Below are 25330 nucleotides of genomic sequence, written 5' to 3' on the forward strand. Positions count from 1 at the left end.
GGACCAAGCACATCAGGGGAGAGCGCGAACGCAGTCCCCCACTACCAGAAATTATGCAGTCGAGATTCCCACATTTGGGGAATTCGCAGGGGTCAGCACAGCCGGAGTGCAATGGCCGAGCCTCACCCTGGGTGAACCGATTTCGATTTTTAAGAACTTTATTTTCTTTTCACAAAAAAATACAGGAAATCACAAATCAGAAAGCTTTACATTAATATACATACTTAAAACAGTATATATGATCACATCTCATTACATTTTGACACGGTAACAGTTACATAGCAACAATTTTCTTTTTTTCTGGTGCAAATCACATTCTTTATTTAAACATGATAATGTTTTTCACAGTTTCTTGAGATGTTGACCTATGCTCTCTATTTCCCACAGATTTTCTGCTTCCTCCCTCCCTTCTCTCCACAGATCTCTGAGGTAATAGTTCTCTCGGGTGATGAACAGGGCCAGGCTACCTGCTGCCTTGACTGGGACCTCGATGCCTTTGAACAGCCCCATGTTCCTCACTCTCCACAGGGCGTCTTTCCCACTGTTCACCACGGCCCAGATCCTGTCAAACACGTCAGGGGGAAGTTTGACAGGAGAGATGCCGTATATGATGAAAGCGGCGGTCAGGGTAAATTGGGGCGAGAGAGCCTGCAACCAATCTTCAAACTGGGCCCAGAAGGCCTTCGCAAAAAAGCAGGACCACAGGAGATGGGTCACAGTCTCCTCCTCGCCGCAGCCCACCCTAACGCAGCGAGGGCTGGGGGTGAGGCCCCTACGGTACAAGAAAGTTCGTACCGGTAAGCACTGGTGGACGACACTCCAGGCTAAATCTCTGTGAATGTTGCACAGAAATTTAGAGGATGTGTGTTTCCACACCTTCCTTGTTTGGGCTGATGTTAAAATGCCCACAGGGGTCTGCCTATTGTTCTGGGGTGCTACGAAATCTTCCAGTTTTTGGACGCTGACATCTCGGAGGGGAATATGGCCAATTGGGTGAGATCTTAGAAAACTTTTAACTGTCCCATAAATTGCAGGGCATGTGTCAGAGAGTGGGACGTCCAGCTTGGGTCTGACACCCCACACTCTGAACACCTCCCTACCTACCCAGAGCCTGGAAAAATAAGTCCAGGTACGCGCTGCAGGTGCTGTTGCAAAGCCTCTCAGCACAGAGGCCAGGAAAATGCACAGCAGCTTCATAGCAATATCTGGGACAGACTTCCCCCCTGAGGGTAGCGGCCTGTACATTATTTCCCTTCTGAGTCTTTCCTGCTTCCCACCCCATAGAAATTGAAACATCAATCTCCTCAGCACCGCCGCAACACGGTGTGGGATTGGGAAGGTAGAAGCCAGAAAATTCAAGACAGGCAAGAGCTCGGCTTTGATGACCAGCACCTTCCCTGTCATGGTGAGGTCTCGGTCCTTCCATTGCATCAGTTTTTTGTTTAAGATTGGCAATTTGTTCTGCCAATTTACTGTTCCCATCTCTTCTCCAAAATACACCCCCAGGACCTTAATTCTCTTCTCTTGCAGCCTGAGATCATGTCCTTCTTTTGGCTCCCTCCAGTTCTGATAAAAAATCTCACTCTTAGATGTGTTAATTTTTGCGGAGGAAGCCAAAGAGAACCGATCACAGCACTGCAGAGCTCTGCTAATTGAGGCATTGTCAGAGAGGAGCAGGGTGACGTCATCCATGTATAGAGATGTCTTTACCTCTCCTCCCCCACTTCCAGGCACTGGTATCCCATTAATGGCCTGATCCTGGCGCAAGGCACAGGCTAAGGGCTCCATAGCCAAAACGAATAACAAGGGGGATAATGGGCAGCCCTGCCTCACCCCTGAACAGACTTCAAAGGTGCGTGATCTATTGCCATTAACCATGACTCTGCTGTTGCTACCTGTGTACAGCAGGTTAATCCACTTTCTCATGATGGGGCCAAACTTCATGTGCTCAAGTACCGATGTTAAGTACTGCCGGTTTAGGCGGTCAAAGGCCTTTTCTAGGTCTACACCTAAAATGCACAGAGGGAGGGAGCGATCCTCAGAGTACAGACAGACATCCCTCAACAAGGCCAGGTTGTCGCTCATCAGGCGTCCTGCTATCCCACAAGTCTGTTCTTTCCCTACCAGTGAGGCCACTACATTTTGTAGGCGCAGGAAAAGGGCTTTGGACAGGATCTTAGTGTCCACGCCTAACAGGCTGAGGGGTCTCCAGTTCTTTATGTCATTTTTTGCTCCTTTCTTAAACAAGAGAGAGATAGTGCCTTCTCTTAAGGAGTCAGGCAGCAATTCTGTCTTGTAGCTTTCCTCGAATAGGAGCAGTAGCGGATCCTGAAGCAGATCCCAAAAGGTGCAATAAAATTCTTTAGGGAGCCCGTCAGCACCCGGAGTTTTTCCCTTCTGTAAGCTCTCCATAGCCTGTCTCAGCTCTTCTACTGTCAAATCCCTCTCAAGTACTTCCCTATCTTCTTCACTCAAAATGTTTTCTAGCTTTGAGGTAAAAAAATGAATATCTTCATCCTTTACCTCTGTAGAGCTGTACAGTCTTGAGTAGAAGGCCTCGGTGCAGGAGAGGATAGCACTCGGCTCTGTTCTCTCTCGTCCCTCCTCATCAACTACACTTTCCATGACAGTCTTGGAGCCTACCACTTTCCTGAAAAAGAAGCGAGTACACTTCTCATTTTCTTCCAAGAACTGCACTCTGCTTCTTAACAGCACTCCTCGACTACTTTCTTCGGCTATGCTCCGGATGTCCTTTTTTAAAAGGGCGATATCCTCGAGCACATCGAAGCCACTGTGCAGCATCGTGTAGAGACGCTGCAGCTGCCTCTGTTTCCTGGCTAGCACTCCTCTCCGTCTGGCAGCAGCCTTCCTTCCCTCAGCCATGAAAAAGGCCTTTGTCCTCACCTTCACCTCCTCCCACCACTCTCCTACTGACCCGTACAGACACTGCAAGGACAGCCACTGTGATAGTTTCTCCTTGTAGCGGGATACTACCTCCTCGTTCTCTAGCAGTTTTGTGTTGAGTTTCCAGAGGCCTGGGCCAAAGACAGTCCCGCCCTGGAGTTCCACTCTACACCCTAAAGCCTGATGATCTGAGAAGAAGACAGGCTGAAGAGTGACCCCAACAACTTTCACTCTCTCTGAGGCAAAGCAATAGTCAATTCTGGAGCTGCTATTCCTCCCTGACCATGTATATCCTGCTGTTGTGGGATATATACATCTATATGTGTCTGAGAGTTTAAAGTCTTGAACTAAGTTTTGCAGGGCCAGTGAGCTGGAATCCAATTTTATCGGCGAGCTAGACTGCCTGTCTGTGTGCTCTAAGATACAATTAAAATCCCCTCCCACTATCACGTCTGTGCTGCATAACAATAGGGGGGAGAGTGCCTTGAGTAGCTCCACCCTTCCTCCTACGTCAGTAGGGCAATACACATTGATTAGCCGCAGGTTAACGGTCCCCCATTCCACATCCACACACAGCAACCTGCCATCTATGACCCTCTGAATACTTTTCAATTTGAATGCCCATCCTTTGAAAAGAATGGCCACGCCAGAGGCTCTGTTGTTATTGTCCCCTGACCAAACAGAAGGCCCTTTATCCCACCTATCTTCAAAACTTTTATACCTCTCTTGATAGGCTAAAGCACACTCCTGCAACATCAACACATCTCCCTCTCTCTGCTGGAGGTAATCAAAGACAGACTGGCATTTAACTCTGTCATTGATACCTCTTGTGTTAAGAGAAATTATGTTAAGAGCCATATTACATAAGAAAGTGGAACCAGTCTTTACAAAACACATTTCTCTTCGGTCTCACCTGTTACCTTTTTCTTTTTCTTTTTCTTCTTACCAATTTCCTGCCAGCCATCCTCTGAATGAGCCTTCATCAGGGTGGCAGCAGTAAAAGCGTTCACAGAGTCCATTTCAAGGAAGGGGGTAGAGGGAGGGATGGAGAGGTTCCAGCTGTCCCCATCGCCATGCTCTCCTTCCTCCTCGCTCGGGGAGAAAACAGAGTCATTTTTTCTTTTCCTCAAGTCCAGCTCCTGGGAGCACTGAGGGGAAAGGGGTGCAGCCGATGCACCAGTCTCCTCTTCCCCCTCACCCACCAGCTGCTGCAGATCCTCCGTGATGGACTGGATGGAGGAGAGGAGGGCATCTGTAGCACTTGCAGAGTCTGAGAAAAGCAGCTCCGCTGAATCCTGGGTATCCTCGCTGGACCCGCTCCACCGGGGGGCCCCACACTGGCCCTCGTTCTGAGGAGCAGGAGTGGGGGAGGGGTCCTCGCTGTTCTCGGGGGTTTTCAAACCCTCGTGCTTGTCTGGTGCAGTCTGCGGTTGTGGGGGCGTAGTGGATTTCTCTTCCACCAGCCCCGGAGCCACAGCAGGACTGATCCTGGCTGGAGGCTGAGAGTCTTTGTCCAACAAGGGTTCTTTGTTTGACTTGTTGTTTGCTTTGGATTTTCGGGCCGGTTTGGCTGAAACAAGCACTGCCTCATCCTTTCTCATTTTGAGTTTATTGGCGTAGGCGTGAGGGCAGTTCTTAAAAACGTGTCCTTCCGAGCCACATAAATTGCACTTTGGCAGCATTGAACAGTCAGAGGCTAAATGTCCCTGTTTGCCACAGGTCTTGCAGCATTTCACAGTGCAGGACGATGCCAGGTGTCCCACAGCACCACAGCGCCGACACACCTTTGGTTGTCCCACATAAAACACATAGCCATTGCAGGCGCCCAGCCGGATTGTAGAGGGCAGGTGCCTTAAGCCTCCATTTACGCTGTCCGGTAGCAAGCGAACCTCGAATTTCCTTGCTCCTGTTTTTATACCATCAACATCTCTAACCTCAGTTCCATGGTGGACGGTGCAGTACTGGTTAAGCCAGGTGTGAATGTCCTCCGTCTTTGCCAGTTCCGAGAACATAACAACATGCACCGTTTTCCTCTCTCTCTGTGTCAGAGGCTGCAAGTTGATCTTCTCAAGTGCAGGAACTTTGCCTCTTTTTGCCTCAAACACATCCACGCATTGTTCAAACAGAGGATAGGTAGCAAATACAACCTCAAATGCTTTCTGACCTGGGAGAGCGAAGATGAAATCCAAGTGCCGAGGTTCAAAGCCAAGTTCCTTCTGTAACACTTTTCTGCTGAACTGCATACGATCCATGAAGAGGTCATCCAAGAGCTCAAAACGTACAGCATTCTTACGGGATCCAAAGGTTGCCATTTCAAAAACCGCAAATCGAACACTGCTTCCAACAAAAGAAAAACAATCCAACTACTCCACCTACAGGCTGATCAAGGTATCTCCCCTGCCAGGTAAGTATGAGTTAAACAGGCCCCTGCAAGCGGCCCGCACCCACAGCACAAATCGCGCAGCCTAGGCCACCTCCTCGCCCCGCACGCCACCGCCTCCTGCTGGGCCCACTCTTTCACACACTCACACGCCACACTAACACTCAAAAGTGTGGGCAAAACGAGAAAACGAGCGCGCCGTTTCCTACACATCTGCAGTCGCCGTTGCGCATTCGCAGCATGTCCCGGGATGCAATTCGGCCTCATTTGCATAACTCCAGACCGGCAGATCGCCACGCAAGCTCGCGACGTGCGCCTGCCACACACCGAACAAACCTTTTCAGCAATTTCCAAAAAACGGGCCTGCTCGCCTGCCCACAAGGCTCCGTCTCTTACCTGCTCTCCAGAGCCTGCTGCCTTCTGTGCTTTTCTCTCGGCACCGCTGCAGCGCACACAACTCCTGCAGCGGGAGGGGGGGAGAAAGTTCCCGCGCTCCGCCGCAGGGAAGGCTCGCTCCGTGCGCACGCGTCCTTTCGATGCCAGTCCAACAAGTGCTCCGCATTAGCTGCGTCGGGGCTCCGGCGTGTCGCACCTCACCTCACCTCGCACTGCCCCCTCCTTGAATGTCTGCCGCTGGGCATGCCCCGCTCTCCTCCGCCTTATCTTATCGCGTGTGAGCACCGACAATGGCCACAATGCCGGGGAATGGCACCTGTAAAGTGTTAATTGGGGCACAGGAACAGCCCGTCTCGTCTCGGGGGGGCCGGCTTCAGAGACAATACAGCAAACACAGCGGGGCGGGGGAAGAAGACGACACCACACATGCGGGTACATTCAGCTCCGGCGGGAACGAGACATTTGTCGGTCTTTTCAAGTGCCGAGAGCCGAGCAATCCTTCACTTGTATCGTTTCTCCCCGGTGACTAGATCTGGCCCTGCGACTCTCGACTGGGCTCACCCCCGGGGCAGCCCAGCAGGTGTGAGCCTGGCCGGCACCCGGATGGGAGATTCCACCCCGGAAAAGCTCCGGTTGCTGCTGCTCCTGCAAGAGGTGTGACTGGGACCAGTAGGGAGCGCTCACCCTGCGGGCTGTGTGGCTCTCTTACGCCCCAGCCTCCTGATGGCGACACTCTGCTGCACAAACAGAGGTCAAACCGAGGTCCCGACCCTCCTTGGCCATTAGGAAACCCCAGGGCGTCTCTCAAAAAGAGATGCCGGGGGTGTCCCTCTGGTGTAAGTGCTCCCCTTTACCCATCAGTCGGGGTCTCCTCCTAATCCCCGTCTCACCTGTAACAATCAATGACGAGGCCCCCCTGTCCGTGAGATTTAGTACTCGCGCAAGAGACCGGGGGCAGAGCGCGAACGCGGTCCCCCGCCCCCCACAAAGTGCGCGCTCCGGGTCCTGCAACACAGCGGAAGGGCAGCGAGAAGGAGCCTCTTGCTCTGACGCCGCAAGGCCACAAGAGGGCGGAGGCGCCGCGCGCCCGGCCGACGTGTTGGACCGGTGCGCTTTACGTGCTGAAATAAACACGCGAAAGCCCCGAAATGTTTCCAGAGTGCTGTGCACTGGAGGTTTTTGTCTGGTGAAGACTTGCCTGGTGCTCCTCCGTGCAGATTGTTTGTCCTCCTCCAGTGCGGGACGAGCCAACACAAGGGAGCGCATTCGCCAACATCCAGGCACGCAATGCGATTTGGAAAGCAGCTCCTTTCCAAAGAGTGGCACACGAACGATCCTTCAGTCCCGCTCGGGGGGCACGGAACCCCCGCCACACACAGCTTCAAGTAGCGAGTCAGGCGCCGGGGCTTTCGCTTACGGCCACACCACCCTGAACACGCCCGATCTCGTCTGATCTCGGAAGCTAAGCAGCGTCGGGCCTGGTTAGTACTTGGATGGGAGACTGCCTGGGAATACCAGGTGCTGTAAGCTTTTGCTCTCCCGGCCAGCAGGGGTCGCCGTTGGTGCCGTAGGCTTTGGGAGGAAAACCTGCAGGATGGAAAGGTGATCTATAGCCTCATCTCTAGAGATGTTTTGTTGCTGTGGCATGTGTGTGACCCATATTCAAAAAAAAAAACCCGTCTGTAAAACGAATATCGAAGCTGCCTCTAAATCTGCAAATGAAGATGAGTCGATAAACCACTCGTTTTTCGTATAACTAGACATATATTCATTTGTTACCGATTTCATTCATTGAGCACGGATACAATAGAGGTACAGCCATTCACTGTTTGACATGTCTGCACTGGTACAGAACCGAGCAATCAGAAAACGGGTGAAACTGTCTTTAGACTCAGCATACAGTACCGAGGCCCCCCATGACCAAATAAAGGCTAACCTCGATAATCAGCCTAAAGAACGCAGACTACAGCAAAACGACTGACTTTGAAAAGGGAATGAACGTCCGGAAGGAGTAGTGGAACTAGCTTGAGATGCTTCTCCGGACCCCTAACTAAAAGCCAGCAAGAACCAGCAGCGGCGTCCACTCCTGTCGAACCGGGATCCTTCCGCAGCCACGCAGCTCGTGGTGTCCTAACCCTCCCGTATCTGATTTTGGACCAAGCACATCAGGGGAGAGCGCGAACGCAGTCCCCCACTACCAGAAATTATGCAGTCGAGATTCCCACATTTGGGGAATTCGCAGGGGTCAGCACAGCCGGAGTGCAATGGCCGAGCCTCACCCTGGGTGAACCTCCTTCTTGATCAAGGTATCTCCCCTGCCAGGTAAGTATGAGTTAAACAGGCCCCTGCAAGCGGCCCGCACCCACAGCACAAATCGCGCAGCCTAGGCCACCTCCTCGCCCCGCACGCCACCGCCTCCTGCTGGGCCCACTCTTTCACACACTCACACGCCACACTAACACTCAAAAGTGTGGGCAAAACGAGAAAACGAGCGCGCTGTTTCCTACACATCTGCAGTCGCCGTTGCGCATTCGCAGCATGTCCCGGGATGCAATTCGGCCTCATTTGCATAACTCCAGACCGGCAGATCGCCACGCAAGCTCGCGACGTGCGCCTGCCACACACCGAACAAACCTTTTCAGCAATTTCCAAAAAACGGGCCTGCTCGCCTGCCCACAAGGCTCCGTCTCTTACCTGCTCTCCAGAGCCTGCTGCCTTCTGTGCTTTTCTCTCGGCACCGCTGCAGCGCACACAACTCCTGCAGCGGGAGGGGGGGAGAAAGTTCCCGCGCTCCGCCGCAGGGAAGGCTCGCTCCGTGCGCACACGTCCTTTCGATGCCAGTCCAACAAGTGCTCCGCATTAGCTGCGTCGGGGCTCCGGCGTGTCGCACCTCACCTCACCTCGCACTGCCCCCTCCTTGAATGTCTGCCGCTGGGCATGCCCCGCTCTCCTCCGCCTTATCTTATCGCGTGTGAGCACCGACAATGGCCACAATGCCGGGGAATGGCACCTGTAAAGTGTTAATTGGGGCACAGGAACAGCCCGTCTCGTCTCGGGGGGGCCGGCTTCAGAGACAATACAGCAAACACAGCGGGGCGGGGGAAGAAGACGACACCACACATGCGGGTACATTCAGCTCCGGCGGGAACGAGACATTTGTCGGTCTTTTCAAGTGCCGAGAGCCGAGCAATCCTTCACTTGTATCGTTTCTCCCCGGTGACTAGATCTGGCCCTGCGACTCTCGACTGGGCTCACCCCCGGGGCAGCCCAGCAGGTGTGAGCCTGGCCGGCACCCGGATGGGATATTCCACCCCGGAAAAGCTCCGGTTGCTGCTGCTCCTGCAAGAGGTGTGACTGGGACCAGTAGGGAGCGCTCACCCTGCGGGCTGTGTGGCTCTCTTACGCCCCAGCCTCCTGATGGCGACACTCTGCTGCACAAACAGAGGTCAAACCGAGGTCCCGACTCTCCTTGGCCATTAGGAAACCCCAGGGCGTCTCTCAAAAAGAGATGCCGGGGGTGTCCCTCTGGTGTAAGTGCTCCCCTTTACCCATCAGTCGGGGTCTCCTCCTAATCCCCGTCTCACCTGTAACAATCAATGACGAGGCCCCCCTGTCCGTGAGATTTAGTACTCGCGCAAGAGACCGGGGGCAGAGCGCGAACGCGGTCCCCCGCCCCCCACAAAGTGCGCGCTCCGGGTCCTGCAACACAGCGGAAGGGCAGCGAGAAGGAGCCTCTTGCTCTGACGCCGCAAGGCCACAAGAGGGCGGAGGCGCCGCGCGCCCGGCCGACGTGTTGGACCGGTGCGCTTTACGTGCTGAAATAAACACGCGAAAGCCCCGAAATGTTTCCAGAGTGCTGTGCACTGGAGGTTTTTGTCTGGTGAAGACTTGCCTGGTGCTCCTCCGTGCAGATTGTTTGTCCTCCTCCAGTGCGGGACGAGCCAACACAAGGGAGCGCATTCGCCAACATCCAGGCACGCAATGCGATTTGGAAAGCAGCTCCTTTCCAAAGAGTGGCACACGAACGATCCTTCAGTCCCGCTCGGGGGGCACGGAACCCCCGCCACACACAGCTTCAAGTAGCGAGTCAGGCGCCGGGGCTTTCGCTTACGGCCACACCACCCTGAACACGCCCGATCTCGTCTGATCTCGGAAGCTAAGCAGCGTCGGGCCTGGTTAGTACTTGGATGGGAGACTGCCTGGGAATACCAGGTGCTGTAAGCTTTTGCTCTCCCGGCCAGCAGGGGTCGCCGTTGGTGCCGTAGGCTTTGGGAGGAAAACCTGCAGGATGGAAAGGTGATCTATAGCCTCATCTCTAGAGATGTTTTGTTGCTGTGGCATGTGTGTGACCCATATTCAAAAAAAAAAACCCGTCTGTAAAACGAATATCGAAGCTGCCTCTAAATCTGCAAATGAAGATGAGTCGATAAACCACTCGTTTTTCGTATAACTAGACATATATTCATTTGTTACCGATTTCATTCATTGAGCACGGATACAATAGAGGTACAGCCATTCACTGTTTGACATGTCTGCACTGGTACAGAACCGAGCAATCAGAAAACGGGTGAAACTGTCTTTAGACTCAGCATACAGTACCGAGGCCCCCCATGACCAAATAAAGGCTAACCTCGATAATCAGCCTAAAGAACGCAGACTACAGCAAAACGACTGACTTTGAAAAGGGAATGAACGTCCGGAAGGAGTAGTGGAACTAGCTTGAGATGCTTCTCCGGACCCCTAACTAAAAGCCAGCGAGAACCAGCAGCGGCGTCCACTCCTGTCGAACCGGGATCCTTCCGCAGCCTCGCAGCTCGTGGTGTCCTAACCCTCCCGTATCTGATTTTGGACCAAGCACATCAGGGGAGAGCGCGAACGCAGTCCCCCACTACCAGAAATTATGCAGTCGAGATTCCCACATTTGGGGAATTCGCAGGGGTCAGCACAGCCGGAGTGCAATGGCCGAGCCTCACCCTGGGTGAACCTCCTTCTTGATCAAGGTATCTCCCCTGCCAGGTAAGTATGAGTTAAACAGGCCCCTGCAAGCGGCCCGCACCCACAGCACAAATCGCGCAGCCTAGGCCACCTCCTCGCCCCGCACGCCACCGCCTCCTGCTGGGCCCACTCTTTCACACACTCACACGCCACACTAACACTCAAAAGTGTGGGCAAAACGAGAAAACGAGCGCGCCGTTTCCTACACATCTGCAGTCGCCGTTGCGCATTCGCAGCATGTCCCGGGATGCAATTCGGCCTCATTTGCATAACTCCAGACCGGCAGATCGCCACGCAAGCTCGCGACGTGCGCCTGCCACACACCGAACAAACCTTTTCAGCAATTTCCAAAAAACGGGCCTGCTCGCCTGCCCACAAGGCTCCGTCTCTTACCTGCTCTCCAGAGCCTGCTGCCTTCTGTGCTTTTCTCTCGGCACCGCTGCAGCGCACACAACTCCTGCAGCGGGAGGGGGGGAGAAAGTTCCCGCGCTCCGCCGCAGGGAAGGCTCGCTCCGTGCGCACACGTCCTTTCGATGCCAGTCCAACAAGTGCTCCGCATTAGCTGCGTCGGGGCTCCGGCGTGTCGCACCTCACCTCACCTCGCACTGCCCCCTCCTTGAATGTCTGCCGCTGGGCATGCCCCGCTCTCCTCCGCCTTATCTTATCGCGTGTGAGCACCGACAATGGCCACAATGCCGGGGAATGGCACCTGTAAAGTGTTAATTGGGGCACAGGAACAGCCCGTCTCGTCTCGGGGGGGCCGGCTTCAGAGACAATACAGCAAACACAGCGGGGCGGGGGAAGAAGACGACACCACACATGCGGGTACATTCAGCTCCGGCGGGAACGAGACATTTGTCGGTCTTTTCAAGTGCAGAGAGCCGAGCAATCCTTCACTTGTATCGTTTCTCCCCGGTGACTAGATCTGGCCCTGCGACTCTCGACTGGGCTCACCCCCGGGGCAGCCCAGCAGGTGTGAGCCTGGCCGGCACCCGGATGGGAGATTCCACCCCGGAAAAGCTCCGGTTGCTGCTGCTCCTGCAAGAGGTGTGACTGGGACCAGTAGGGAGCGCTCACCCTGCGGGCTGTGTGGCTCTCTTACGCCCCAGCCTCCTGATGGCGACACTCTGCTGCACAAACAGAGGTCAAACCGAGGTCCCGACCCTCCTTGGCCATTAGGAAACCCCAGGGCGTCTCTCAAAAAGAGATGCCGGGGGTGTCCCTCTGGTGTAAGTGCTCCCCTTTACCCATCAGTCGGGGTCTCCTCCTAATCCCCGTCTCACCTGTAACAATCAATGACGAGGCCCCCCTGTCCGTGAGATTTAGTACTCGCGCAAGAGACCGGGGGCAGAGCGCGAACACGGTCCCCCGCCCCCCACAAAGTGCGCGCTCCGGGTCCTGCAACACAGCGGAAGGGCAGCGAGAAGGAGCCTCTTGCTCTGACGCCGCAAGGCCACAAGAGGGCGGAGGCGCCGCGCGCCCGGCCGACGTGTTGGACCGGTGCGCTTTACGTGCTGAAATAAACACGCGAAAGCCCCGAAATGTTTCCAGAGTGCTGTGCACTGGAGGTTTTTGTCTGGTGAAGACTTGCCTGGTGCTCCTCCGTGCAGATTGTTTGTCCTCCTCCAGTGCGGGACGAGCCAACACAAGGGAGCGCATTCGCCAACATCCAGGCACGCAATGCGATTTGGAAAGCAGCTCCTTTCCAAAGAGTGGCACACGAACGATCCTTCAGTCCCGCTCGGGGGGCACGGAACCCCCGCCACACACAGCTTCAAGTAGCGAGTCAGGCGCCGGGGCTTTCGCTTATGGCCACACCACCCTGAACACGCCCGATCTCGTCTGATCTCGGAAGCTAAGCAGCGTCGGGCCTGGTTAGTACTTGGATGGGAAACTGCCTGGGAATACCAGGTGCTGTAAGCTTTTGCTCTCCCGGCCAGCAGGGGTCGCCGTTGGTGCCGTAGGCTTTGGGAGGAAAACCTGCAGGATGGAAAGGTGATCTATAGCCTCATCTCTAGAGATGTTTTGTTGCTGTGGCATGTGTGTGACCCATATTCAAAAAAAAAAACCCGTCTGTAAAACGAATATCGAAGCTGCCTCTAAATCTGCAAATGAAGATGAGTCGATAAACCACTCGTTTTTCGTATAACTAGACATATATTCATTTGTTACCGATTTCATTCATTGAGCACGGATACAATAGAGGTACAGCCATTCACTGTTTGACATGTCTGCACTGGTACAGAACCGAGCAATCAGAAAACGGGTGAAACTGTCTTTAGACTCAGCATACAGTACCGAGGCCCCCCATGACCAAATAAAGGCTAACCTCGATAATCAGCCTAAAGAACGCAGACTACAGCAAAACGACTGACTTTGAAAAGGGAATGAACGTCCGGAAGGAGTAGTGGAACTAGCTTGAGATGCTTCTCCGGACCCCTAACTAAAAGCCAGCGAGAACCAGCAGCGGCGTCCACTCCTGTCGAACCGGGATCCTTCCGCAGCCACGCAGCTCGTGGTGTCCTAACCCTCCCGTATCTGATTTTGGACCAAGCACATCAGGGGAGAGCGCGAACGCAGTCCCCCACTACCAGAAATTATGCAGTCGAGATTCCCACATTTGGGGAATTCGCAGGGGTCAGCACAGCCGGAGTGCAATGGCCGAGCCTCACCCTGGGTGAACCTCCTTCTTGATCAAGGTATCTCCCCTGCCAGGTAAGTATGAGTTAAACAGGCCCCTGCAAGCGGCCCGCACCCACAGCACAAATCGCGCAGCCTAGGCCACCTCCTCGCCCCGCACGCCACCGCCTCCTGCTGGGCCCACTCTTTCACACACTCACACGCCACACTAACACTCAAAAGTGTGGGCAAAACGAGAAAACGAGCGCGCCGTTTCCTACACATCTGCAGTCGCCGTTGCGCATTCGCAGCATGTCCCGGGATGCAATTCGGCCTCATTTGCATAACTCCAGACCGGCAGATCGCCACGCAAGCTCGCGACGTGCGCCTGCCACACACCGAACAAACCTTTTCAGCAATTTCCAAAAAACGGGCCTGCTCGCCTGCCCACAAGGCTCCGTCTCTTACCTGCTCTCCAGAGCCTGCTGCCTTCTGTGCTTTTCTCTCGGCACCGCTGCAGCGCACACAACTCCTGCAGCAGGAGGGGGGGAGAAAGTTCCCGCGCTCCGCCGCAGGGAAGGCTCGCTCCGTGCGCACACGTCCTTTCGATGCCAGTCCAACAAGTGCTCCGCATTAGCTGCGTCGGGGCTCCGGCGTGTCGCACCTCACCTCACCTCGCACTGCCCCCTCCTTGAATGTCTGCCGCTGGGCATGCCCCGCTCTCCTCCGCCTTATCTTATCGCGTGTGAGCACCGACAATGGCCACAATGCCGGGGAATGGCACCTGTAAAGTGTTAATTGGGGCACAGGAACAGCCCGTCTCGTCTCGGGGGGGCCGGCTTCAGAGACAATACAGCAAACACAGCGGGGCGGGGGAAGAAGACGACACCACACATGCGGGTACATTCAGCTCCGGCGGGAACGAGACATTTGTCGGTCTTTTCAAGTGCCGAGAGCCGAGCAATCCTTCACTTGTATCGTTTCTCCCCGGTGACTAGATCTGGCCCTGCGACTCTCGACTGGGCTCACCCCCGGGGCAGCCCAGCAGGTGTGAGCCTGGCCGGCACCCGGATGGGAGATTCCACCCCGGAAAAGCTCCGGTTGCTGCTGCTCCTGCAAGAGGTGTGACTGGGACCAGTAGGGAGCGCTCACCCTGCGGGCTGTGTGGCTCTCTTACGCCCCAGCCTCCTGATGGCGACACTCTGCTGCACAAACAGAGGTCAAACCGAGGTCCCGACCCTCCTTGGCCATTAGGAAACCCCAGGGCGTCTCTCAAAAAGAGATGCCGGGGGTGTCCCTCTGGTGTAAGTGCTCCCCTTTACCCATCAGTCGGGGTCTCCTCCTAATCCCCGTCTCACCTGTAACAATCAATGACGAGGCCCCCCTGTCCGTGAGATTTAGTACTCGTGCAAGAGACCGGGGGCAGAGCGCGAACGCGGTCCCCCGCCCCCCACAAAGTGCGCGCTCCGGGTCCTGCAACACAGCGGAAGGGCAGCGAGAAGGAGCCTCTTGCTCTGACGCCGCAAGGCCACAAGAGGGCGGAGGCGCCGCGCGCCCGGCCGACGTGTTGGACCGGTGCGCTTTACGTGCTGAAATAAACACGCGAAAGCCCCGAAATGTTTCCAGAGTGCTGTGCACTGGAGGTTTTTGTCTGGTGAAGACTTGCCTGGTGCTCCTCCGTGCAGATTGTTTGTCCTCCTCCAGTGCGGGACGAGCCAACACAAGGGAGCGCATTCGCCAACATCCAGGCACGCAATGCGATTTGGAAAGCAGCTCCTTTCCAAAGAGTGGCACACGAACGATCCTTCAGTCCCGCTCGGGGGGCACGGAACCCCCGCCACACACAGCTTCAAGTAGCGAGTCAGGCGCCGGGGCTTTCGCTTATGGCCACACCACCCTGAACACGCCCGATCTCGTCTGATCTCGGAAGCTAAGCAGCGTCGGGCCTGGTTAGTACTTGGATGGGAAACTGCCTGGGAATACCAGGTGCTGTAAGCTTTTGCTCTCCCGGCCAGCAGGGGTCGCCGTTGGTGCCGTAGGCTTTGGGAGGAAAACCTGCAGGATGGAAAGGTGATCTATAGCCTCATCTCTAGAGATGTTTTGTTGCTGTGGCATGTGTGTGACCCATATTCAAAAAAAAAAACCCGTCTGTAAAACGAATATCGAAGCTGCCTCTAAATCTGCAAATGAAGATGAGTCGATAAACCACTCGTTTTTCGTATAACTAGACATATATTCATTTGTTACCGATTTCATTCATTGAGCACGGATACAATAGAGGTACAGCCATTCACTGTTTGACATGTCTGCACTGGTACAGAACCGAGCAATCAGAAAACGGGTGAAACTGTCTTTAGACTCAGCATACAGTACCGAGGCCCCCCATGACCAAATAAAGGCTAACCTCGATAATCAGCCTAAAGAACGCAGACTACAGCAAAACGACTGACTTTGAAAAGGGAATGAACGTCCGGAAGGAGTAGTGGAACTAGCTTGAGATGCTTCTCCGGACCCCTAACTAAAAGCCAGCGAGAACCAGCAGCGGCGTCCACTCCTGTCGAACCGGGATCCTTCCGCAGCCACGCAGCTCGTGGTGTCCTAACCCTCCCGTATCTGATTTTGGACCAAGCACATCAGGGGAGAGCGCGAACGCAGTCCCCCACTACCAGAAATTATGCAGTCGAGATTCCCACATTTGGGGAATTCGCAGGGGTCAGCACAGCCGGAGTGCAATGGCCGAGCCTCACCCTGGGTGAACCTCCTTCTTGATCAAGGTATCTCCCCTGCCAGGTAAGTATGAGTTAAACAGGCCCCTGCAAGCGGCCCGCACCCACAGCACAAATCGCGCAGCCTAGGCCACCTCCTCGCCCCGCACGCCACCGCCTCCTGCTGGGCCCACTCTTTCACACACTCACACGCCACACTAACACTCAAAAGTGTGGGCAAAACGAGAAAACGAGCGCGCCGTTTCCTACACATCTGCAGTCGCCGTTGCGCATTCGCAGCATGTCCCGGGATGCAATTCGGCCTCATTTGCATAACTCCAGACCGGCAGATCGCCACGCAAGCTCGCGACGTGCGCCTGCCACACACCGAACAAACCTTTTCAGCAATTTCCAAAAAACGGGCCTGCTCGCCTGCCCACAAGGCTCCGTCTCTTACCTGCTCTCCAGAGCCTGCTGCCTTCTGTGCTTTTCTCTCGGCACCGCTGCAGCGCACACAACTCCTGCAGCGGGAGGGGGGGAGAAAGTTCCCGCGCTCCGCCGCAGGGAAGGCTCGCTCCGTGCGCACGCGTCCTTTCGATGCCAGTCCAACAAGTGCTCCGCATTAGCTGCGTCGGGGCTCCGGCGTGTCGCACCTCACCTCACCTCGCACTGCCCCCTCCTTGAATGTCTGCCGCTGGGCATGCCCCGCTCTCCTCCGCCTTATCTTATCGCGTGTGAGCACCGACAATGGCCACAATGCCGGGGAATGGCACCTGTAAAGTGTTAATTGGGGCACAGGAACAGCCCGTCTCGTCTCGGGGGGGCCGGCTTCAGAGACAATACAGCAAACACAGCGGGGCGGGGGAAGAAGACGACACCACACATGCGGGTACATTCAGCTCCGGCGGGAACGAGACATTTGTCGGTCTTTTCAAGTGCCGAGAGCCGAGCAATCCTTCACTTGTATCGTTTCTCCCCGGTGACTAGATCTGGCCCTGCGACTCTCGACTGGGCTCACCCCCGGGGCAGCCCAGCAGGTGTGAGCCTGGCCGGCACCCGGATGGGATATTCCACCCCGGAAAAGCTCCGGTTGCTGCTGCTCCTGCAAGAGGTGTGACTGGGACCAGTAGGGAGCGCTCACCCTGCGGGCTGTGTGGCTCTCTTACGCCCCAGCCTCCTGATGGCGACACTCTGCTGCACAAACAGGCGCCGTCCTTCGGGGGAGGCGTCAAACCGAGGTTCCGACCCTCCTTGGCCATTAGGAAACCCCAGGGCGTCTCTCAAAAAGAGACGCCGGGGGTGTCCCTCTGGTGTTAGTGCTCCCCTTTACCCATCAGTCGGGGTCTCCTCCTAATCCCCGTCTCACCTGTAATAATCAATGACGAGGCCCCCCTGTCCGTGAGATTTAGTACTCGCGCAAGAGACCGGGGGCAGAGCGCGAACGCGGTCCCCCGCCCCCCACAAAGTGCGCGCTCCGGGTTCCCTCTCGGGGCCCTGCAACACAGCGGAAGGGCAGCGAGAAGGAGCCTCTTGCTCTGACGCCGCAAGGCCACCAGAGGGCAGAGGCGCCGCGCGCCCGGCCGACGTGTTGGACCGGTGCGCTTTACGTGCTGAAATAAACACGCGAAAGCCCCGAAATGTTTCCAGAGTGCTGTGCACTGGAGGTTTTTGTCTGGTGAAGACTTGCCTGGTGCTCCTCCGTGCAGATTGTTTGTCCTCCTCCAGTGCGGGACGAGCCAACACAAGGGAGCGCATTCGCCAACATCCAGGCACGCAATGCGATTTGGAAAGCAGCTCCTTTCCAAAGAGTGGCACACGAACGATCCTTCAGTCCCGCTCGGGGGGCACGGAACCCCCGCCACACACAGCTTCAAGTAGCGAGTCAGGCGCCGGGGCTTTCGCTTACGGCCACACCACCCTGAACACGCCCGATCTTGTCTGATCTCGGAAACTAAGCAGCGTCGGGCCTGGTTAGTACTTGGATGGGAGACTGCCTGGGAATACCAGGTGCTGTAAGCTTTTGCTCTCCCGGCCAGCAGGGGTCGCCGTTGGTGCCGTAGGCTTTGGGAGGAAAACCTGCAGGATGGAAAGGTGATCTATAGCCTCATCTCTAGAGATGTTTTGTTGCTGTGGCATGTGTGTGACCCATATTCAAAAAAAAAAACCCGTCTGTAAAACGAATATCGAAGCTGCCTCTAAATCTGCAAATGAAGATGAGTCGATAAACCACTCGTTTTTCGTATAACTAGACATATATTCATTTGTTACCGATTTCATTCATTGAGCACGGATACAATAGAGGTACAGCCATTCACTGTTTGACATGTCTGCACTGGTACAGAACCGAGCAATCAGAAAACGGGTGAAACTGTCTTTAGACTCAGCATACAGTACCGAGGCCCCCCATGACCAAATAAAGGCTAACCTCGATAATCAGCCTAAAGAACGCAGACTACAGCAAAACGACTGACTTTGAAAAGGGAATGAACGTCCGGAAGGAGTAGTGGAACTAGCTTGAGATGCTTCTCCGGACCCCTAACTAAAAGCCAGCGAGAACCAGCAGCGGCGTCCACTCCTGTCGAACCGGGATCCTTCCGCAGCCACGCAGCTCGTGGTGTCCTAACCCTCCCTTATCTGATTTTGGACCAAGCACATCAGGGGAGAGCGCGAACGCAGTCCCCCACTACCAGAAATTATGCAGTCGAGATTCCCACATTTGGGGAATTCGCAGGGGTCAGCACAGCCGGAGTGCAATGGCCGAGCCTCACCCTGGGTGAACCTCCTTCTTGATCAAGGTATCTCCCCTGCCAGGTAAGTATGAGTTAAACAGGCCCCTGCAAGCGGCCCGCACCCACAGCACAAATCGCGCAGCCTAGGCCACGCAAGCTCGCGACGTGCGCCTGCCACACACCGAACAAACCTTTTCAGCAATTTCCAAAAAACGGGCCTGCTCGCCTGCCCACAAGGCTCCGTCTCTTACCTGCTCTCCAGAGCCTGCTGCCTTCTGTGCTTTTCTCTCGGCACCGCTGCAGCGCACACAACTCTTGCAGCGGGAGGGGGGGAGAAAGTTCCCGCGCTCCGCCGCAGGGAAGGCTCGCTCCGTGCGCACACGTCCTTTCGATGCCAGTCCAACAAGTGCTCCGCATTAGCTGTGTCGGGGCTCCGGCGTGTCGCACCTCACCTCACCTCGCACTGCCCCCTCCTTGAATGTCTGCCGCTGGGCATGCCCCGCTCTCCTCCGCCTTATCTTATCGCGTGTGAGCACCGACAATGGCCACAATGCCGGGGAATGGCACCTGTAAAGTGTTAATTGGGGCACAGGAACAGCCCGTCTCGTCTCGGGGGGGCCGGCTTCAGAGACAATACAGCAAACACAGCGGGGCGGGGGAAGAAGACGACACCACACATGCGGGTACATTCAGCTCCGGCGGGAACGAGACATTTGTCGGTCTTTTCAAGTGCCGAGAGCCGAGCAATCCTTCACTTGTATCGTTTCTCCCCGGTGACTAGATCTGGCCCTGCGACTCTCGACTGGGCTCACCCCCGGGGCAGCCCAGCAGGTGTGAGCCTGGCCGGCACCCGGATGGGATATTCCACCCCGGAAAAGCTCCGGTTGCTGCTGCTCCTGCAAGAGGTGTGACTGGGACCAGTAGGGAGCGCTCACCCTGCGGGCTGTGTGGCTCTCTTACGCCCCAGCCTCCTGATGGCGACACTCTGCTGCACAAACAGGCGCCGTCCTTCGGGGGAGGCGTCAAACCGAGGTTCCGACCCTCCTTGGCCATTAGGAAACCCCAGGGCGTCTCTCAAAAAGAGACGCCGGGGGTGTCCCTCTGGTGTTAGTGCTCCCCTTTACCCATCAGTCGGGGTCTCCTCCTAATCCCCGTCTCACCTGTAATAATCAATGACGAGGCCCCCCTGTCCGTGAGATTTAGTACTCGCGCAAGAGACCGGGGGCAGAGCGCGAACGCGGTCCCCCGCCCCCCACAAAGTGCGCGCTCCGGGTTCCCTCTCGGGGCCCTGCAACACAGCGGAAGGGCAGCGAGAAGGAGCCTCTTGCTCTGACGCCGCAAGGCCACAAGAGGGCGGAGGCGCCGCGCGCCCGGCCGACGTGTTGGACCGGTGCGCTTTACGTGCTGAAATAAACACGCGAAAGCCCCGAAATGTTTCCAGAGTGCTGTGCACTGGAGGTTTTTGTCTGGTGAAGACTTGCCTGGTGCTCCTCCGTGCAGATTGTTTGTCCTCCTCCAGTGCGGGACGAGCCAACACAAGGGAGCGCATTCGCCAACATCCAGGCACGCAATGCGATTTGGAAAGCAGCTCCTTTCCAAAGAGTGGCACACGAACGATCCTTCAGTCCCGCTCGGGGGGCACGGAACCCCCGCCACACACAGCTTCAAGTAGCGAGTCAGGCGCCGGGGCTTTCGCTTATGGCCACACCACCCTGAACACGCCCGATCTCGTCTGATCTCGGAAGCTAAGCAGCGTCGGGCCTGGTTAGTACTTGGATGGGAAACTGCCTGGGAATACCAGGTGCTGTAAGCTTTTGCTCTCCCGGCCAGCAGGGGTCGCCGTTGGTGCCGTAGGCTTTGGGAGGAAAACCTGCAGGATGGAAAGGTGATCTATAGCCTCATCTCTAGAGATGTTTTGTTGCTGTGGCATGTGTGTGACCCATATTCAAAAAAAAAAACCCGTCTGTAAAACGAATATCGAAGCTGCCTCTAAATCTGCAAATGAAGATGAGTCGATAAACCACTCGTTTTTCGTATAACTAGACATATATTCATTTGTTACCGATTTCATTCATTGAGCACGGATACAATAGAGGTACAGCCATTCACTGTTTGACATGTCTGCACTGGTACAGAACCGAGCAATCAGAAAACGGGTGAAACTGTCTTTAGACTCAGCATACAGTACCGAGGCCCCCCATGACCAAATAAAGGCTAACCTCGATAATCAGCCTAAAGAACGCAGACTACAGCAAAACGACTGACTTTGAAAAGGGAATGAACGTCCGGAAGGAGTAGTGGAACTAGCTTGAGATGCTTCTCCGGACCCCTAACTAAAAGCCAGCGAGAACCAGCAGCGGCGTCCACTCCTGTCGAACCGGGATCCTTCCGCAGCCACGCAGCTCGTGGTGTCCTAACCCTCCCGTATCTGATTTTGGACCAAGCACATCAGGGGAGAGCGCGAACGCAGTCCCCCACTACCAGAAATTATGCAGTCGAGATTCCCACATTTGGGGAATTCGCAGGGGTCAGCACAGCCGGAGTGCAATGGCCGAGCCTCACCCTGGGTGAACCTCCTTCTTGATCAAGGTATCTCCCCTGCCAGGTAAGTATGAGTTAAACAGGCCCCTGCAAGCGGCCCGCACCCACAGCACAAATCGCGCAGCCTAGGCCACCTCCTCGCCCCGCACGCCACCGCCTCCTGCTGGGCCCACTCTTTCACACACTCACACGCCACACTAACACTCAAAAGTGTGGGCAAAACGAGAAAACGAGCGCGCCGTTTCCTACACATCTGCAGTCGCCGTTGCGCATTCGCAGCATGTCCCGGGATGCAATTCGGCCTCATTTGCATAACTCCAGACCGGCAGATCGCCACGCAAGCTCGCGACGTGCGCCTGCCACACACCGAACAAACCTTTTCAGCAATTTCCAAAAAACGGGCCTGCTCGCCTGCCCACAAGGCTCCGTCTCTTACCTGCTCTCCAGAGCCTGCTGCCTTCTGTGCTTTTCTCTCGGCACCGCTGCAGCGCACACAACTCCTGCAGCGGGAGGGGGGGAGAAAGTTCCCGCGCTCCGCCGCAGGGAAGGCTCGCTCCGTGCGCACGCGTCCTTTCGATGCCAGTCCAACAAGTGCTCCGCATTAGCTGCGTCGGGGCTCCGGCGTGTCGCACCTCACCTCACCTCGCACTGCCCCCTCCTTGAATGTCTGCCGCTGGGCATGCCCCGCTCTCCTCCGCCTTATCTTATCGCGTGTGAGCACCGACAATGGCCACAATGCCGGGGAATGGCACCTGTAAAGTGTTAATTGGGGCACAGGAACAGCCCGTCTCGTCTCGGGGGGGCCGGCTTCAGAGACAATACAGCAAACACAGCGGGGCGGGGGAAGAAGACGACACCACACATGCGGGTACATTCAGCTCCGGCGGGAACGAGACATTTGTCGGTCTTTTCAAGTGCCGAGAGCCGAGCAATCCTTCACTTGTATCGTTTCTCCCCGGTGACTAGATCTGGCCCTGCGACTCTCGACTGGGCTCACCCCCGGGGCAGCCCAGCAGGTGTGAGCCTGGCCGGCACCCGGATGGGATATTCCACCCCGGAAAAGCTCCGGTTGCTGCTGCTCCTGCAAGAGGTGTGACTGGGACCAGTAGGGAGCGCTCACCCTGCGGGCTGTGTGGCTCTCTTACGCCCCAGCCTCCTGATGGCGACACTCTGCTGCACAAACAGGCGCCGTCCTTCGGGGGAGGCGTCAAACCGAGGTTCCGACCCTCCTTGGCCATTAGGAAACCCCAGGGCGTCTCTCAAAAAGAGACGCCGGGGGTGTCCCTCTGGTGTTAGTGCTCCCCTTTACCCATCAGTCGGGGTCTCCTCCTAATCCCCGTCTCACCTGTAATAATCAATGACGAGGCCCCCCTGTCCGTGAGATTTAGTACTCGCGCAAGAGACCGGGGGCAGAGCGCGAACGCGGTCCCCCGCCCCCCACAAAGTGCGCGCTCCGGGTTCCCTCTCGGGGCCCTGCAACACAGCGGAAGGGCAGCGAGAAGGAGCCTCTTGCTCTGACGCCGCAAGGCCACCAGAGGGCAGAGGCGCCGCGCGCCCGGCCGACGTGTTGGACCGGTGCGCTTTACGTGCTGAAATAAACACGCGAAAGCCCCGAAATGTTTCCAGAGTGCTGTGCACTGGAGGTTTTTGTCTGGTGAAGACTTGCCTGGTGCTCCTCCGTGCAGATTGTTTGTCCTCCTCCAGTGCGGGACGAGCCAACACAAGGGAGCGCATTCGCCAACATCCAGGCACGCAATGCGATTTGGAAAGCAGCTCCTTTCCAAAGAGTGGCACACGAACGATCCTTCAGTCCCGCTCGGGGGGCACGGAACCCCCGCCACACACAGCTTCAAGTAGCGAGTCAGGCGCCGGGGCTTTCGCTTACGGCCACACCACCCTGAACACGCCCGATCTTGTCTGATCTCGGAAACTAAGCAGCGTCGGGCCTGGTTAGTACTTGGATGGGAGACTGCCTGGGAATACCAGGTGCTGTAAGCTTTTGCTCTCCCGGCCAGCAGGGGTCGCCGTTGGTGCCGTAGGCTTTGGGAGGAAAACCTGCAGGATGGAAAGGTGATCTATAGCCTCATCTCTAGAGATGTTTTGTTGCTGTGGCATGTGTGTGACCCATATTCAAAAAAAAAAACCCGTCTGTAAAACGAATATCGAAGCTGCCTCTAAATCTGCAAATGAAGATGAGTCGATAAACCACTCGTTTTTCGTATAACTAGACATATATTCATTTGTTACCGATTTCATTCATTGAGCACGGATACAATAGAGGTACAGCCATTCACTGTTTGACATGTCTGCACTGGTACAGAACCGAGCAATCAGAAAACGGGTGAAACTGTCTTTAGACTCAGCATACAGTACCGAGGCCCCCCATGACCAAATAAAGGCTAACCTCGATAATCAGCCTAAAGAACGCAGACTACAGCAAAACGACTGACTTTGAAAAGGGAATGAACGTCCGGAAGGAGTAGTGGAACTAGCTTGAGATGCTTCTCCGGACCCCTAACTAAAAGCCAGCGAGAACCAGCAGCGGCGTCCACTCCTGTCGAACCGGGATCCTTCCGCAGCCACGCAGCTCGTGGTGTCCTAACCCTCCCTTATCTGATTTTGGACCAAGCACATCAGGGGAGAGCGCGAACGCAGTCCCCCACTACCAGAAATTATGCAGTCGAGATTCCCACATTTGGGGAATTCGCAGGGGTCAGCACAGCCGGAGTGCAATGGCCGAGCCTCACCCTGGGTGAACCTCCTTCTTGATCAAGGTATCTCCCCTGCCAGGTAAGTATGAGTTAAACAGGCCCCTGCAAGCGGCCCGCACCCACAGCACAAATCGCGCAGCCTAGGCCACGCAAGCTCGCGACGTGCGCCTGCCACACACCGAACAAACCTTTTCAGCAATTTCCAAAAAACGGGCCTGCTCGCCTGCCCACAAGGCTCCGTCTCTTACCTGCTCTCCAGAGCCTGCTGCCTTCTGTGCTTTTCTCTCGGCACCGCTGCAGCGCACACAACTCTTGCAGCGGGAGGGGGGGAGAAAGTTCCCGCGCTCCGCCGCAGGGAAGGCTCGCTCCGTGCGCACACGTCCTTTCGATGCCAGTCCAACAAGTGCTCCGCATTAGCTGTGTCGGGGCTCCGGCGTGTCGCACCTCACCTCACCTCGCACTGCCCCCTCCTTGAATGTCTGCCGCTGGGCATGCCCCGCTCTCCTCCGCCTTATCTTATCGCGTGTGAGCACCGACAATGGCCACAATGCCGGGGAATGGCACCTGTAAAGTGTTAATTGGGGCACAGGAACAGCCCGTCTCGTCTCGGGGGGGCCGGCTTCAGAGACAATACAGCAAACACAGCGGGGCGGGGGAAGAAGACGACACCACACATGCGGGTACATTCAGCTCCGGCGGGAACGAGACATTTGTCGGTCTTTTCAAGTGCCGAGAGCCGAGCAATCCTTCACTTGTATCGTTTCTCCCCGGTGACTAGATCTGGCCCTGCGACTCTCGACTGGGCTCACCCCCGGGGCAGCCCAGCAGGTGTGAGCCTGGCCGGCACCCGGATGGGATATTCCACCCCGGAAAAGCTCCGGTTGCTGCTGCTCCTGCAAGAGGTGTGACTGGGACCAGTAGGGAGCGCTCACCCTGCGGGCTGTGTGGCTCTCTTACGCCCCAGCCTCCTGATGGCGACACTCTGCTGCACAAACAGGCGCCGTCCTTCGGGGGAGGCGTCAAACCGAGGTTCCGACCCTCCTTGGCCATTAGGAAACCCCAGGGCGTCTCTCAAAAAGAGACGCCGGGGGTGTCCCTCTGGTGTTAGTGCTCCCCTTTACCCATCAGTCGGGGTCTCCTCCTAATCCCCGTCTCACCTGTAATAATCAATGACGAGGCCCCCCTGTCCGTGAGATTTAGTACTCGCGCAAGAGACCGGGGGCAGAGCGCGAACGCGGTCCCCCGCCCCCCACAAAGTGCGCGCTCCGGGTTCCCTCTCGGGGCCCTGCAACACAGCGGAAGGGCAGCGAGAAGGAGCCTCTTGCTCTGACGCCGCAAGGCCACAAGAGG

The 25330-nt window shown here is 56.1% G+C and overlaps 13 non-coding genes and 2 pseudogenes across 13 annotated transcripts; 7 read left to right on the forward strand and 8 right to left on the reverse strand.

Moving 5' to 3' along the window:
• Window positions 1-13: 13 nt before the first annotated feature.
• On the reverse strand, window positions 14-183 carry LOC148634507 (U1 spliceosomal RNA). Its single transcript, XR_015933642.1, has one exon. It is a non-coding gene; the product is annotated as a U1 spliceosomal RNA (small nuclear RNA).
• Window positions 184-7091: 6908 nt separating this feature from the next.
• LOC148634508 (5S ribosomal RNA) lies at window positions 7092-7210 on the forward strand. The gene has a single exon (XR_015933505.1). It is a non-coding gene; the product is annotated as a 5S ribosomal RNA (ribosomal RNA).
• A 636-nt stretch (window positions 7211-7846) lies between these two features.
• LOC148634509 (U1 spliceosomal RNA) lies at window positions 7847-8010 on the reverse strand. The gene has a single exon (XR_015933594.1). It is a non-coding gene; the product is annotated as a U1 spliceosomal RNA (small nuclear RNA).
• A 1775-nt stretch (window positions 8011-9785) lies between these two features.
• Window positions 9786-9904, forward strand: LOC148634510 (5S ribosomal RNA). The gene has a single exon (XR_015933506.1). It is a non-coding gene; the product is annotated as a 5S ribosomal RNA (ribosomal RNA).
• A 636-nt stretch (window positions 9905-10540) lies between these two features.
• LOC148634511 (U1 spliceosomal RNA) lies at window positions 10541-10704 on the reverse strand. Its single transcript, XR_015933635.1, has one exon. It is a non-coding gene; the product is annotated as a U1 spliceosomal RNA (small nuclear RNA).
• A 1775-nt stretch (window positions 10705-12479) lies between these two features.
• Window positions 12480-12598, forward strand: LOC148634512 (5S ribosomal RNA). The gene has a single exon (XR_015933513.1). It is a non-coding gene; the product is annotated as a 5S ribosomal RNA (ribosomal RNA).
• Window positions 12599-13234: 636 nt separating this feature from the next.
• Window positions 13235-13398, reverse strand: LOC148634513 (U1 spliceosomal RNA). The gene has a single exon (XR_015933644.1). It is a non-coding gene; the product is annotated as a U1 spliceosomal RNA (small nuclear RNA).
• Window positions 13399-15173: 1775 nt separating this feature from the next.
• Window positions 15174-15292, forward strand: LOC148634514 (5S ribosomal RNA). Its single transcript, XR_015933514.1, has one exon. It is a non-coding gene; the product is annotated as a 5S ribosomal RNA (ribosomal RNA).
• Window positions 15293-15928: 636 nt separating this feature from the next.
• On the reverse strand, window positions 15929-16092 carry LOC148634515 (U1 spliceosomal RNA). The gene has a single exon (XR_015933652.1). It is a non-coding gene; the product is annotated as a U1 spliceosomal RNA (small nuclear RNA).
• A 1807-nt stretch (window positions 16093-17899) lies between these two features.
• Window positions 17900-18018, forward strand: LOC148634516 (5S ribosomal RNA; annotated as a pseudogene).
• A 636-nt stretch (window positions 18019-18654) lies between these two features.
• LOC148634517 (U1 spliceosomal RNA) lies at window positions 18655-18818 on the reverse strand. Its single transcript, XR_015933504.1, has one exon. It is a non-coding gene; the product is annotated as a U1 spliceosomal RNA (small nuclear RNA).
• A 1604-nt stretch (window positions 18819-20422) lies between these two features.
• Window positions 20423-20541, forward strand: LOC148634518 (5S ribosomal RNA). Its single transcript, XR_015933516.1, has one exon. It is a non-coding gene; the product is annotated as a 5S ribosomal RNA (ribosomal RNA).
• A 636-nt stretch (window positions 20542-21177) lies between these two features.
• LOC148634519 (U1 spliceosomal RNA) lies at window positions 21178-21341 on the reverse strand. The gene has a single exon (XR_015933515.1). It is a non-coding gene; the product is annotated as a U1 spliceosomal RNA (small nuclear RNA).
• Window positions 21342-23148: 1807 nt separating this feature from the next.
• Window positions 23149-23267, forward strand: LOC148634520 (5S ribosomal RNA; annotated as a pseudogene).
• Window positions 23268-23903: 636 nt separating this feature from the next.
• LOC148634521 (U1 spliceosomal RNA) lies at window positions 23904-24067 on the reverse strand. The gene has a single exon (XR_015933524.1). It is a non-coding gene; the product is annotated as a U1 spliceosomal RNA (small nuclear RNA).
• Between the last annotated feature and the right edge of the window lie 1263 nt (window positions 24068-25330).

This window comes from Lepisosteus platostomus, unplaced genomic scaffold, assembly GCF_059453375.1.
Source record: "Lepisosteus platostomus isolate fLepPlt1 unplaced genomic scaffold, fLepPlt1.hap1 Scaffold_32_H1, whole genome shotgun sequence".
Taxonomy (NCBI): Eukaryota; Metazoa; Chordata; class Actinopteri; order Semionotiformes; family Lepisosteidae; genus Lepisosteus; species Lepisosteus platostomus.